The 13,076-nt window shown below is 46.4% G+C and overlaps 1 protein-coding gene across 7 annotated transcripts in view; it reads left to right on the plus strand.

Annotated features, from left to right (window-relative positions):
- The window catches only part of PWWP3A (PWWP domain containing 3A, DNA repair factor), a 283,225-nt gene that overhangs the window by 216,979 nt on the left and 53,170 nt on the right, over positions 1-13,076 (plus strand). The gene's annotated exons all lie outside the window — the stretch shown is intronic.

A 13,076-nucleotide genomic window follows, 5' to 3' on the forward strand; every position in this document is an offset into this window, starting at 1 on the left:
ATCAGGGGGTGAGATCTGCGACTGTCCATACTCTTAGTTGGGGTAGAGGAGTTGCCTCTCAAGGACCGTGATGTGTCCGGGGGTTCCCCCCTGGCAAATTCTTTCAACTTATCGGCTGCTCTGGCTTTTTTAGCAGGATACATGGCGTATGCTGTGGAGAATTGGAACTCAGTTGTAACAATATCCCTTTAAGAGCGGATCAGTTTTCCCGTCCCACTAGCAGACAGGGGAGGCCTGGGCTCTTGTTTAAGGGGTACAGCATAGAGGCCAGGGGCCAGAGTCAATGCAGTGCTATGTTCCAGCAGAGCAGGAAGTTGGGGGGTAGACTAACAACCCCTCTCTTATAATCCAGCAGAGGAGGGGAAATGCTCTTAGGTATTGTAGAGTAGCCAGCTATAGTCCTCCTTAGCCAGCAGAGGGGGGGGGCTGGGTTCTTATTTAAGGGCTACAACGTAGATGACAAGGCCCAGAGTCCATGCAGTGCTATATTTCAGCAGAACAAGCGGTTGGGGGGGCTAGATTCCCTGCCCCTCTCTTATAATCCAGCAGAGGAGGGAGAAATGCTCTGCTAGGTGTTGCAGAGCAGCCACTTGTATCCCCCTGGGGTGCGAGGTCCACTGGGAAGCAGGACTGCATTATCAATACGGGGATTGGTAATGCAGTTCTGCTCCCAGTGGACCTCACACCCCAGGTCAGTAATCAAGCGTGGGATCCCACACGCAGAGAGAGCAGGAGTGAGGATAGGAAGGAGAAGATGGCCGGTAGCGTGGGGCACAGATGGAGGAGGAGAGGACGCAGAGCCCATCTGTCAGGGCACTCACCGTCCTCCAGTGCCTGGTGGAGCGATGTCTGATCCCCCACTGTGTCTCCACAGCCGCAAGGAGGAAGAGCACCGATGTCCGGCCCATGCTGAGAAGGATCTGCGCTTCCACTGGGTGATTTCAGGGGAGCCCCGTCGGGCCAGAGCTTACTGGTCTGCTCCTCGGAAGCCCAGGGGATTCCCCCCCACACACGAGACCTCCATTGGGGACAGGAGAGTCCGTATACCAGGAGGATTTCCTCAGTATTAGTTCAGGATGCCGGGAGCTCAGGCTCCATGCGGCCCGTCTCCACACTAAATCGCTCTGCCCCCCCCAGCCTATATAATATTGGTCGCAAACCACACATGTTGCCATATAGACATGTGTGATATTGCAATATATATAGATCTTAATAGTATATCTTGCCAAACACCTTATTCTGAAAGAAATCAGTCTTGTCAATGTATTTGCAAAAGCCACATCTATTCTGCTGACACTTACACCTCTGGGTTAAAACACAAAGATTGTATCTAGGGTTTCTGGCACCCAGGGCATCAATTCTGTATGGCATCCCCCCTCCAGCTTTTTGGGTGGTCGTTATGTGACTGCTCATAAATATATGATTTGCACACTTAGGCTACATTCACATGACCGTTCCGTTTTTGCAGTCCGCAAAAAAAGTTCCAGTTTTTTTTTACGGATGCATCCGTGTGGCATCCGTGTGACATCCGTTCCGTATACGGTCCGTGTGTTATCCGTGTGCCTTCCGTTTTTTTTGCAGACCGCAAAAAACGGAAGCAGCTAGAAAGATAAATAGATGGGTAGATATAAAGATGGATAGATAGATATAGAGACAGAGAGATGGATGAATGAATGAATGAATGAATGAATAAATAAATAGAGGGATAGATAGATAGATAGAGGGATAGATAGATAGATAGATACAGTGCTGGCCAAAAGTATTGGCACCCCTGCAATTCTGTCAGATAATACTCAGTTTCTTCTTGAAAATGATTGCAATCACAAATTCTTTGGTATTTATATCTTTATTTAATTTGTCTTCAATGAAAAAAAAATTGTCATAAAGCCAAATTGGATATAATTCCACACCAAACATAAAAAAGGGGTGGACAAAAGTATTGGCACTGTTTGAAAAATCATGTGATGCTTCTCTAATTTGTGTAATTAACAGCACCTGTAACTTACCTGTGGCACCTAACAGGTGTTGGTAATAACTAAATCACACTTGCTGCCAGTTGACATGGATTAAGGTTGACTCAATCTCTGTCCTGTGTCCGTGCGTGTACCACATTGAGCATGGAGAAAAGAAAGAAGACCAAAGAACTGTCTGAGGACTTGAGAATCCGAATTGTGAGGAAGCATAAGCAATCTCAAGGCTACAAGTCCATCTCCAAAGATCTGAAAGTTCCTGTGTCTACGGTGCGCAGTGTGATCAAGAAGTTTAAAGCCCATGGCACTGTGGCTAACCTCCCTAGATGTGTAAGGAAAAGAAAAATTGACGAGAGATTTCAACCAAGATTGTGTGGATGGTGGATAAAGAACCTCGACTAACATCCAACAAGTTCAAGCTGCCCTGCAGTCCAAGGGTACAACAGTGTCAACCCATACTATCCGTCGGCGTCTGAATGAAAAGGGACTGTATGGTAGGTTATTCAGGAAGACCCCACTTCTTACCCCGAGACATAAAAAGCCAGGCTGGAGTTTGCCAAAACTTACCTGAGAAAGCCTAAAACGTTTTGGAAGAATGTTCTCTGGTCAGATGAGACAAAAGTAGAGCTTTTTGGAAAAAGCCATCAACATAGAGTTTACAGGAAAAAAAAAAGAGCCATTCAAAGAAAAGAAAACTGTCCCTACAGTCAAACATGGCGGAGGTTCCCTGATGTTTTGGGGTTGCATTGCTGCCTCTGATACTGGACTGCTTGACCGTGTGGATGGGATTATGAAGTCTGAAGACTATCAACAAATTTTGCAGCATAATGTAGGGCCCAGTGTGAGAAAGCTGGGTCTTCCTCAGAGGTCATGGGTCTTTCAGCAGGACAATGACCCAAAACACACTTCAAAAAGCTCTAGAAAATGGTTTGATAGAAAGCACAGGAGACTAATAAAGTGGCCAGGAATGAGTCCAGACCTGAATCCCATAGAACACCTATGGAGAGATCTCAGAATGGCAGTTTGGAGAAGGCACCCTTCAAATCTCAGGGACCTGGAGCAGTTTGCCAAAGAAGAATGGTCTAAAATTCCAGCAGAGCATTATAAGAAAGTCATTGATGGTTACCGGAAGCGGTTGTTCGCAGTTATTTTGGCTAAAGGTTGTGCAACCAAGTATTCGGCTAAGGGTGCCAATACTTTTGTCTGGCCCATTTTTTGGAGTTTTGTGTGAAGTGATCAATGATTTGATTTTTGTTTCATTCTCTTGTGTTTTTTCTTTGCAAGCAAAATAAATGAAGATAATAATACCAAAGACTTAGTGATAATACTCAGTTTCTTCTTGAAAATGATTGCAATCTGACAGAATTGCAGGGGTGCCAATACTTTTGGCCAGCACTGTAGATAGATAATAGATGAGAAAGACCTATATAATGTCCCACCCCCTTGCATATTCTCAGCTGGCACCCTTTAGTGACTTTCATGTGGCACTAAAGGTTGCTTAGCCTTGTATTTAGCCAAAAAATAAATAATTAAAAAAAAAAAAACGACGTGTGGTCCCCCCTATCTTTTGTAGCTAGCTAGGGTAAAGCATACAGCTGCAGCCTGCAGACCACAGCTGGCAGCTTCACCTTTGTTGGTAATCCAAAACAGAGGGCACCCCACGCTGTTAATTTAAATTAAATAAATAATTTAAAACAAAAAATGTGGGGTTCCCCTCCCCAAATTGGATCACCAACCAAGGTAAAGCGGACAGCTGTGGTCTAGTGTTCTCAGACTAGGGAGGTCCACCGTTATTGGACACTCCCCAGCCTAAAAATAGCAGGCCACAGCCGCCCCAGAAGTAGCGCATCCATTGGATGTGCCAATCCTGGCGCTTTGCCCCAACTCATCCATTGCCCTGGTGCGGTGGCAAACTGGGTAATATATGGGGTTGATGCTAGATGTGTAATGTCACCTGGCATCATGCCCTGGGGTTCGTGATGTCACGCGTCTATCAGATACTCGACATCACCAACCCAGTCATTATTAATAAAAAAAAAAATAGACCGCAAAAAAAGTTTTATTTGAAAAAAACACTCCCCAAAACATTCCCTTTTTCACCAGTTTATTTAAAAGAACAATCAAATCCGGTCCAGTGTAATCCAATAAGGGGGTCCCACGACGATCCATACCATAGTCACTGTCCTCGTCAATGAAGAACAGAATGTTCTCAATTGGCTGGGAGAGCAGTGCAGTGACCTGAGCTAACATCAATAGATCAGGCCAGGTCACTGCAGGGGATGACGAGCGCTGCTGTCAGGAGGTTAGATGAGACCATTACCTGCTGTGACGATCTCCTGCTCTCCTGACGTCAGCGCTGTCACTGACTTCCATTGTCCGCCTTGTTCACAGCGAAGAATCGCGGGAGCCCGTGACGTCCCCGCTAGTGACAGTCTCGGGATGCCCGCGAGACGTGATGTGAGAACACGGCGGACATAGAAAGCAGTGACAGCGCTGACGTCAGGAGAGCAGGAGATAGTCACAACAGGTAATGATCCCATCTAACCTCCTGACAGCAGCATCCTGCTTTTGGCAGGCACCCACCGAGAATAGGATACTGACAAGCTTAGGAAGCTTCACGAGCACAGCAAAGTCCATAGCCAGGTAATCGAATCGTCCCCAACCTGGGTTTCTTCCAGCCAAATCCTAGGATGTTTCGTGGTGCTCCTGCACACTGCAATCCAGTTTCAGATTCCCTAGCCAGCACCAAAGTGCCTAGGCTGGGAAATGGACTTCCAACCGGGAACAAAATGCCTAGATTGCAGCCATATAGCAAAAGAACAACCTGGTGACTCAAACAGTTACATAGTTACATAGTTGGGGTAAGTTCACACAGTGCGTTTTTCACGGCGTTTTTGCGCGTTTTTCGGGTGCGTTTTTGCTCAGAAAACGCTGTGATATTGCTTCCCCAGCAAAGTCTTTGAGTTTTCATTTTTGCTGTCTGCACACAGTGGGTTTTTTTAGCTGCGTTTTTGTGGTGCCCACAAAAACGCAGCATGTCAATTATTTTTGCGTTTTTCACTGCGTTTTGCACCCATTGAGTTCAATGAGATGTTCAAAAACGCAATGAAAAACGCAAATTGCAAATATAGCTGCGTTTTAGTGTGTTTCTATGACTAAAAATGCAGCTCTAAACGCAAGGCGTGGGCAGTAAAGTAACATGTACAGGAAGAGGATTCCTTCTGTCAGTAAATACAGAAGCGTGAATCCTCCCAGTACCGTCACCGCTGCTTCCACCTCCAGTCCTGTGCATGTCGGCTCCCGTGCAGCGCCATGTCTGGGCGGGAGGTGGAGGCAGCTGCGAAATCAAAAGTGAACAGTAGAAAAAAAAAGTCATACTCACCTGTCAGCAGACTCCCGGTGCCATGCCCGCTCCCAGCTCCTCTCCCGCCCGGTACCGCCGCTCCGGCTGCGTGCTCTCAGGCACGTCTGATGGCTGCAGGACCTGGCGGTGTATCACCTGATGCGGTCACCTGATGCATCAGCTGATCGTAAGTCAGCGGATGCCGTCAGGAGACTTCATCACTGATTACCGGCAGCTCCTGCAGCGATCAGACTAGATCAGACTCCGCTCCAGGAGCTGCCGGTAATCAGCACATAAGTGAGTTTTTTTTTTTTTTTTTTGCACTGATGCATCAGCTGATTGTATAAAAGCCGTTTATACAATCAGCTGATGTGTGATGTGATTCACGTCCTTGACACACACATACTCACGCCGTGCACAGCACACACTTGAGCACGCCGTACACAACGCACACTCCAGGCACAGGGCACACTTACACATGCACCGTGCACAGGGCACACTCACGCACGCGCGGTACACAGCACTCACACCCAGGACATATACAGCATACATACACTGAACATTGAAGTCACTAATGCATTAGATATATGGTGGTTTATATATCTATATATATAATTGCCTTATTCTGTCTGTCTGTCTGTCTTGCTCCAAAATTGTGTCACCGTGACAGTGTCATTTCAGTGACAACTGTCGGATTGGCCGCTAGCCTCGGCCTGGCCCTGCCCCCTGCATGGATTAGCTGTTCCACCCGGCCCTCCGCACGCATCACCCGCTCCAGCGTACAGCGGCTCCCGGTACACATGTGCAGGGAGCCGGCATACACTGACTCCTCACCCGCTCAGCCCCGCTCCAGCGTACCCTGGCTCTCGGTACACATGTGCAGGGAGCCGGCACCCGGCCCTCCGCACGCATCGCCCACTCCAGCGTACACCGGCTCCCGGTACACATGTGCAGGGAGCCGGCACCCGGCCCTCCGCACGCATCGCCCGCTCCAGCGAACACCGGCTCCCGGTACACATGTGCAGGGAGCCGGCATACGCTGACGCCTCGCCCGCTCGCCCCCGCCACACGTTGGCACACTCGGCCCCGCCCCCGGCGGCCCAAGCATGGAGGATGGAGCACGATGGGGGGTGTGCAGCATGGAGGATGGAGCACGATGGGGGGTGTGCAGCATGGAGGATGGAGCACGATGGGGGGTGTGCAGCATGGGAGATGGAGCACGATGGGGGGTGCGCAGCATGGGGGATGGAGCACGATGGGGGGGTGCGCAGCATGGGGGATGGAGCACGATGGGGGGTGCGCAGCATGTCGGATGGAGCATGATGAGGGATGCGCAGCATGTCGGATGGAGCACGATGGGGGGTGCGCAGTATGGGGGATGGAGCACGATGAGGGGTGCGCAGCATTGGGGGATGGAACACGATGAGGGGTGCGCAGCATGGGGGATGGAGCACGATGGGGGATGCGCAGCATGGGGGATGGAGCACGATGGGGGGTGCGCAGCATGGGGGATGGAGCACGATGGGGGGTGCGCAGCATGGGGGATGGAGCACGATGGGGGTGCGCAGCATGGGGGATGGAGCACGATGGGGATGCGCAGCATGGGGGATGGAGCACGATGGGGGTGCACACCTCCCCCCAAAACACACACACACCGCCACACACACACACACACACTGGGAACCACAAACACCGCCCTACACAGACACCCACACACACACAGACAACGCCGCACACACACAACACCCAACACACAAACACCGCGGCATACATAAATATATGCACATACCGCGCAACACACACACTGCACAAAACATACCTCCCCCCAAAACACACACACACACTCCACATACCTCCCCCCAAAACACACACACACTCCACATACCTCCCCCCAAAACACACACACACACACACACTCCACATACCTCCCCCCAAAACACACACAGACACTCCACATACCTCCCCCCAAAACACACACACACACTCCAAACCCACACAAACCGCACAACACACACAGCACCACACACACAGAACGCTGCAGACACACAGCGCTCCACAAACAACGCAACACACACAACGCAACACACATACAACACTGCTCTCACACACCCCCACACCCAGACAACACCCAGAACATTTACAGCGCCCTACACAAACACTTGGTAACTACACACAACAACATTTATATATATATATATATATATATATATATATATATATAGATCAAAAATCATACATTAACTACACAATAAGTAAATTCTAGAATACCCGATGCGTTAGAATCGGGCCACCTTCTAGTTAGATATAAACACACTTGGCACAGATAGAAGTACCTGCTGCTTAGTTGCCCCTGTAAGATCAGATGGAGCACAAGTTCCTGACAGACGCTCCCTCCTCATGTAAGATGGATGCAGCAGATGGGCACTGACTGGTTAATGTGTGGCCAATCAGTGCTGGCTTCATTCTGATCTCCTGACTTCTCTGCGGTACTAGAGCTAAACAGCCGAGCACAGAGACCTAAGTGAACAGGATGAGCTGGGAGGGTGAGAGGCTGAGCGCATTATTCAGCCTTCTCCGTGCCGTGCAGGCCCCTCCCCATCACTCTGCTTCTAACTGCAATCTGACAGGGGAGCGTGCAAGAGCTGTGGGGGTGGGTGTGATCACACATAACTAAGGCTGCTGTGCAGTTGATCACAGGGAGCCGTGCGCAACACTTTCTGAGTCCGGCTGTCCGCTTTACTGCCCAGTACGGAGAGCGGAAAAACAGCCACCAGGTAGACTCTGAGCGCTGCATGTGACAGCTCCACCCGGGGCACATGCCCTGAAACCCCCCCTCACTGATACGCCTCTGTTTAACCATATGGATTCTGGCTTCTTGCTGCAAAAAAGACTAGGTGACAAGAGGCTACCTATGTCCCTTGATTTTCTTTCAACGCATCTGACACCCCCAGATAAAATTGTGGATAATATAGCATCCTGATTCAACATCGAGGAATATTTCTAGATTAAATCCGTGATGTTTTTGTAATATACACTCCAGGGAGGAGAGAAACCTGAGGAGATGAAGAATATTTAAGAAATTTACCACCATGGATCACATCCATATTTTTTCCATTAATAAACTATCCTGAGATCTTTTATTAACAATTCTCTCAGTGCTCTTGTAAATCCAAGGTTTATAACCTCAGGCTCCCAGACGTTTTTCAATTTTCAGTTTCCTCCTCTCGTTAACTTCCCAACAGGCAGGTTATGGATCACATGAGGTGGGTGACCACTATCTGCTAACAATAATGTATTGCTACTCATTTATTTAATCGTATGAACGTATATCTTACCATCATATAAAAATAAACACCAGACAATAGACAGTGATTGAAAAATATCAAAAGGATAAAAATCAAATTTGAATATCAAGATTTTCTATATATGCAATAGCATTATCATTTACAATATAGAAATCATTCTTGTCACCATGGTAGGATCTCAGAGGGCACTCCTCAACAATGTGCTGGATAGGTTGACGATCTGCTCCACAGTCACAGGTCGGAGAGTCACATTTTCTCCACTTATACATAAAATCTGCACAGACGCCAAAGTTTGTTCTGATACGATTTAGAGTAACCCATGTTTTCCTTGGTAGATTGAAGCCTGGTGGAGGGTTTTGTAAATTAGGGAACATTTGGGGATCACCTTCTACTACATTGACCCAAAGTTCTCGCCATTTCTCCTCTAAATTGAAGTCTTGTTCATGCAAGGTGATTGCAGTTCGGATGGGTGGGTGTCTTGATTTCAATCGTTGTATTGTAACATCTCTGATATTTTGGTGTATTGGAAGTTTTTCATTATTCACTACTTTAGTGTACTCTTTAAGTAGGAGCTTTTGTCTTCTTAGATTTGCGGGTGCTACTCATAGTATTCCTAAACAATGTGGATTGTATCCTACCAGTGCTAGCATCCCCAATCAAAGGGACATCCAAATAAGATGTTATGGACTATGCCCCTGAACAGTAAATCTGATGTTCATGTCATTGCCATTAATATACTCAATGAAGGCCAAAAAGGTGGTATCGGGAGATAGAGACCAACCTGTCTTAAATAAGGACCAGGTCGTCTATATATCCCCCAATACCACCTTATGGAAGAAAGAAAAGGATTACTCCTAGTGTGAATATATTTGGTCTCCCAAATTGCCATATACAGGTTCGCTAATGAAAAGGGAAAACTTGGCCCTCATGGAACAGCCACACGTCTGTATAAAAAATTGTCGAACTTGAAAAAATTTATAAAATTATTTAATAAATATTCAACCGCCATAGTGATTAATTTATTCATGTCAGGTGAATATAAGGCCATATGAGCAGACTTAAGGCCCAGTCACACACAACGACTTACCAGCGATCCCGAAAACGATGCAAACCTGATAGATCGCAGGTAAGTCGCTGGGAGGTCGCAGGTGAGATGTCACACAGTCAGATCTTACCAGCGATGCAGGAACAATACAGGTCGCAGTAGCGACCTGTATAACGATCTCAACAGTCACTGTGACCCTGTCACACAGTGTCAAACACAGCGATGTGTCCTGCCCAGCAGTACATCACCTTTGAAGAAAATGGCCTGGAACATTCTGCAACGACTAGAGATCTCAAAGCAGGGGCCTGATCGCTGGTAGGTGTCACACATAACAAGATCACTAACGGGATCGCTACTGCGTCACAGAAACCGTGACCCAGCTGCGATCTCGCTAGCGATCTCGTTATGTGTGACGGTACCTTTAGAGGGAAAGGCATTGAGAGAGTTTTTAAGCCCCCTGGTGGGGGGGATTGGGATCACTTACTTTTGGATAGATAAGCGTTCTGGATATTGGCTTTGAATGCACGATTCCCAGAAGGCTTAATTTATCACAGCAATTTACAATATATTTATTAGTTCTACAATCATGGCATATACTATGATATATGTGGATTATATTTGGTCAAGTTTTACATTCATATATGTTGATGCTATTATATATGACCTTGTACAAATATAATAATTTTTTCCTATAGGTTTATGAGATTTTTGTAATAAATAAAATCTAATCAGAACTTTAAAAATGTATTTTGAGAAGAACAAATAAAATAAATATTAAACAAACAAAAAAATAAAGAATACAATTAAACAAATAGGAATGAAGATAACTATCTTGTGACCATATATACGCTAACATTTTTTCTTTTTCATATGGGATATATACATACATTTTTTTATGGTGATGTTAATATATTTATATTTTGATTCCTCTTAATTTTCTATATGTATATCATGTATGCATATTTTGTCAGATATATAATTTACATGTAATTCTGAATATGTATTGTTTGTTAATATGTATCTTTCGATTTTGTGGGGGAACGAATATATTATGAGAACACTTTATGACATTTATGTGAGACATGTGCACATTGCTGCGGTTTCAGCAGTCCACATGTCCACTAATGTTTATTGATCATATCGTTGACATGGGGTTTTCTCATATTAAAAATTGTTCATGTATTACATATTTCATTGGGTTAGCAATGAGCCACATATTAGGCTAGGTTCACATTTCCGTTGTTTATTATCAGTCACAATCCGCCGCTCTGATAAACAATGCAATCCGTTTGGCGGATTCCGTTGTTTCCCATAGACTTGTATGAGCGGCAGATTATGACTGATGCCCTTGCGTTGCACTGATCAGTCGTGGAACAACTGACCGTCGGGCGGCAGGAACGCAGCTTGTAACGTTTTTTTGAGCAGCGGAATGCTTTTGATTTCGCTGCGCATGCTCTCTCTCTGCGGCCGAACGATCAGCTGATTGCTCGGCAGCCGCCTTCTGTGAGTGATCAGCTGATCTCCCGGCCGGCGGCTTTTGAGAGCGATCAGTCGCTCTCAAAAGCCGGCGGCCGGGAGATTAGCTCATCGCTCACAGAAGCCGGCCACCGGGCAATCAGCTGATCGCTCTCAAAAGCTGGCGGCCGGCTTATGAGAGGGATCAGCTGATCGTTCACAATAGCCGGCCGATCAGCTGATCGTTCACAGAAGCCGGCCGCTGGGAGATCAGCTGATCGCTCTCAAAAGCCGGCGGACGGCTATTGTGAACGATCACTGGTTTTACAACGGAATCCGCTTTCTTGTGACAATGAATTTCAATTCTTGTCACCTGTTGTACAACGCATCAGTCACAAGCGTCAAGCAACGCATGTGACTGATGCAAAACAACGGAAATGTTGGACACCCGAACGTAGAGGAGTACAGACGGACACCCGAACGTAGAGAAGTACGTTCGGGTGTCCGTCTGCAGAAACATATATGTGCAAAAAAATGACACAAAACAGAGCACACGCTAACGCAGTGCGCTCCATAACAGTGAATGGCACTGTCGGGCGCATGCGTCCGGAGCACGCTTTGCAGAGTGGGGGAGGGGCGGTCCGGACGGATGCCCCGACGGGACCTGTGGATGTAGAGAAAAACGCAATGTGAAAGGGGCCTTATTGACGAACGTTGGTCCCAGTATACCTTTTTTTTTCATTGCACTTCTCCGAATTCTACACCAGTGTGAGTGAACCCTAAAGAAAATGTACATTTTCGAAGTGTTGAAACACAAAATTATATTATAGTTCTGAATCATCAACAATTATCGATTTCTAGATCGAGAAAATGAACAATATGGTTGAGTTGGTTAAAGAAAGGAATCTTGAGCGGAAGCCATTTTGCGGCAGTAGAACAGGCCATGTAAATTCAACCGTAATCTTTTGTGTAATCTCTGGTTGGGGACCAGACTCCTTGTCCATATGGGGTGTAGACTACATGAATGTCTATGATAGCCCACTGGCAGATGAGGAATAATGAATGCATTAAAACATTAAACCAGCTGTGAAAGGAAGTGTAACCCACATTCAGGATCAAATCCAGTATTAAGTGTTTGAATAATAGCAGATGTTCCTTTTAATGTCTCTTCACCTCAGTGCCAGATACATTTGTAATCTGATTTCCACAAGCGTGAGACTATTCCTATATGGGCAACCATTAATGGATGAGAGGTAAGCCTGCACCTCATCAAAACAAGTCTGCGGTACACGTAATTATAAAAGTGGAGGCCGGACTATTATAGGGAATCTATCACCAGGCTTTTGCCAGCTGCAAAATGGAGGGGCAAAGATCCCTATTCTAGTGGTGTTTTACTTACTTGGGCTTCTCAGTGTTGTTTTGATAAAATCACTGGTTAATCAGCAGTAGATTATCAATAGAGGACTACTTGGCATGCTGCCAGGTAGTCCAGCATATTCATGAGCTCTGTATAACTGCTAGATCTACAGCAGAAAAAACATTGATTTTGTCAAAAAGACAGCAAACCGCTCAGTAAGAGACACATCGCTGGAATCAAGGTCTCTGTCGCTACATTATGCTGCTCTCAGATGAGGGAGCAAAAACATGGCAACAGATTGCCTTAAGCTGTATGAAGAAAAGTCAGTGGACTGCAAAGTAAATTGCCACTTCTGATAAATTGAGAGAGACGAAGGCATTGAGAGCTCTGTGGAGTTCTGTGGTGAATTGGGGGGGTAACCATACCAATAGATCAGAGTATACTGGAGTGCTGTAACTGTCATGTAAAGGAAGGTCCTCAGTGGAGGTGGTGTTGAATTTATTGTTAGTCTAACATGCCTCCTACGTCTAGGAACAGAGTGTTTAAGAGTGTGCAATGTCCATTCAGATTTCATTAAAAGGGAAGCCCCTAAAAACTGGAA

The sequence above is a fragment of the Anomaloglossus baeobatrachus genome, chromosome 1 (assembly GCF_048569485.1).
Source record: "Anomaloglossus baeobatrachus isolate aAnoBae1 chromosome 1, aAnoBae1.hap1, whole genome shotgun sequence".
Taxonomy (NCBI): Eukaryota; Metazoa; Chordata; class Amphibia; order Anura; family Aromobatidae; genus Anomaloglossus; species Anomaloglossus baeobatrachus.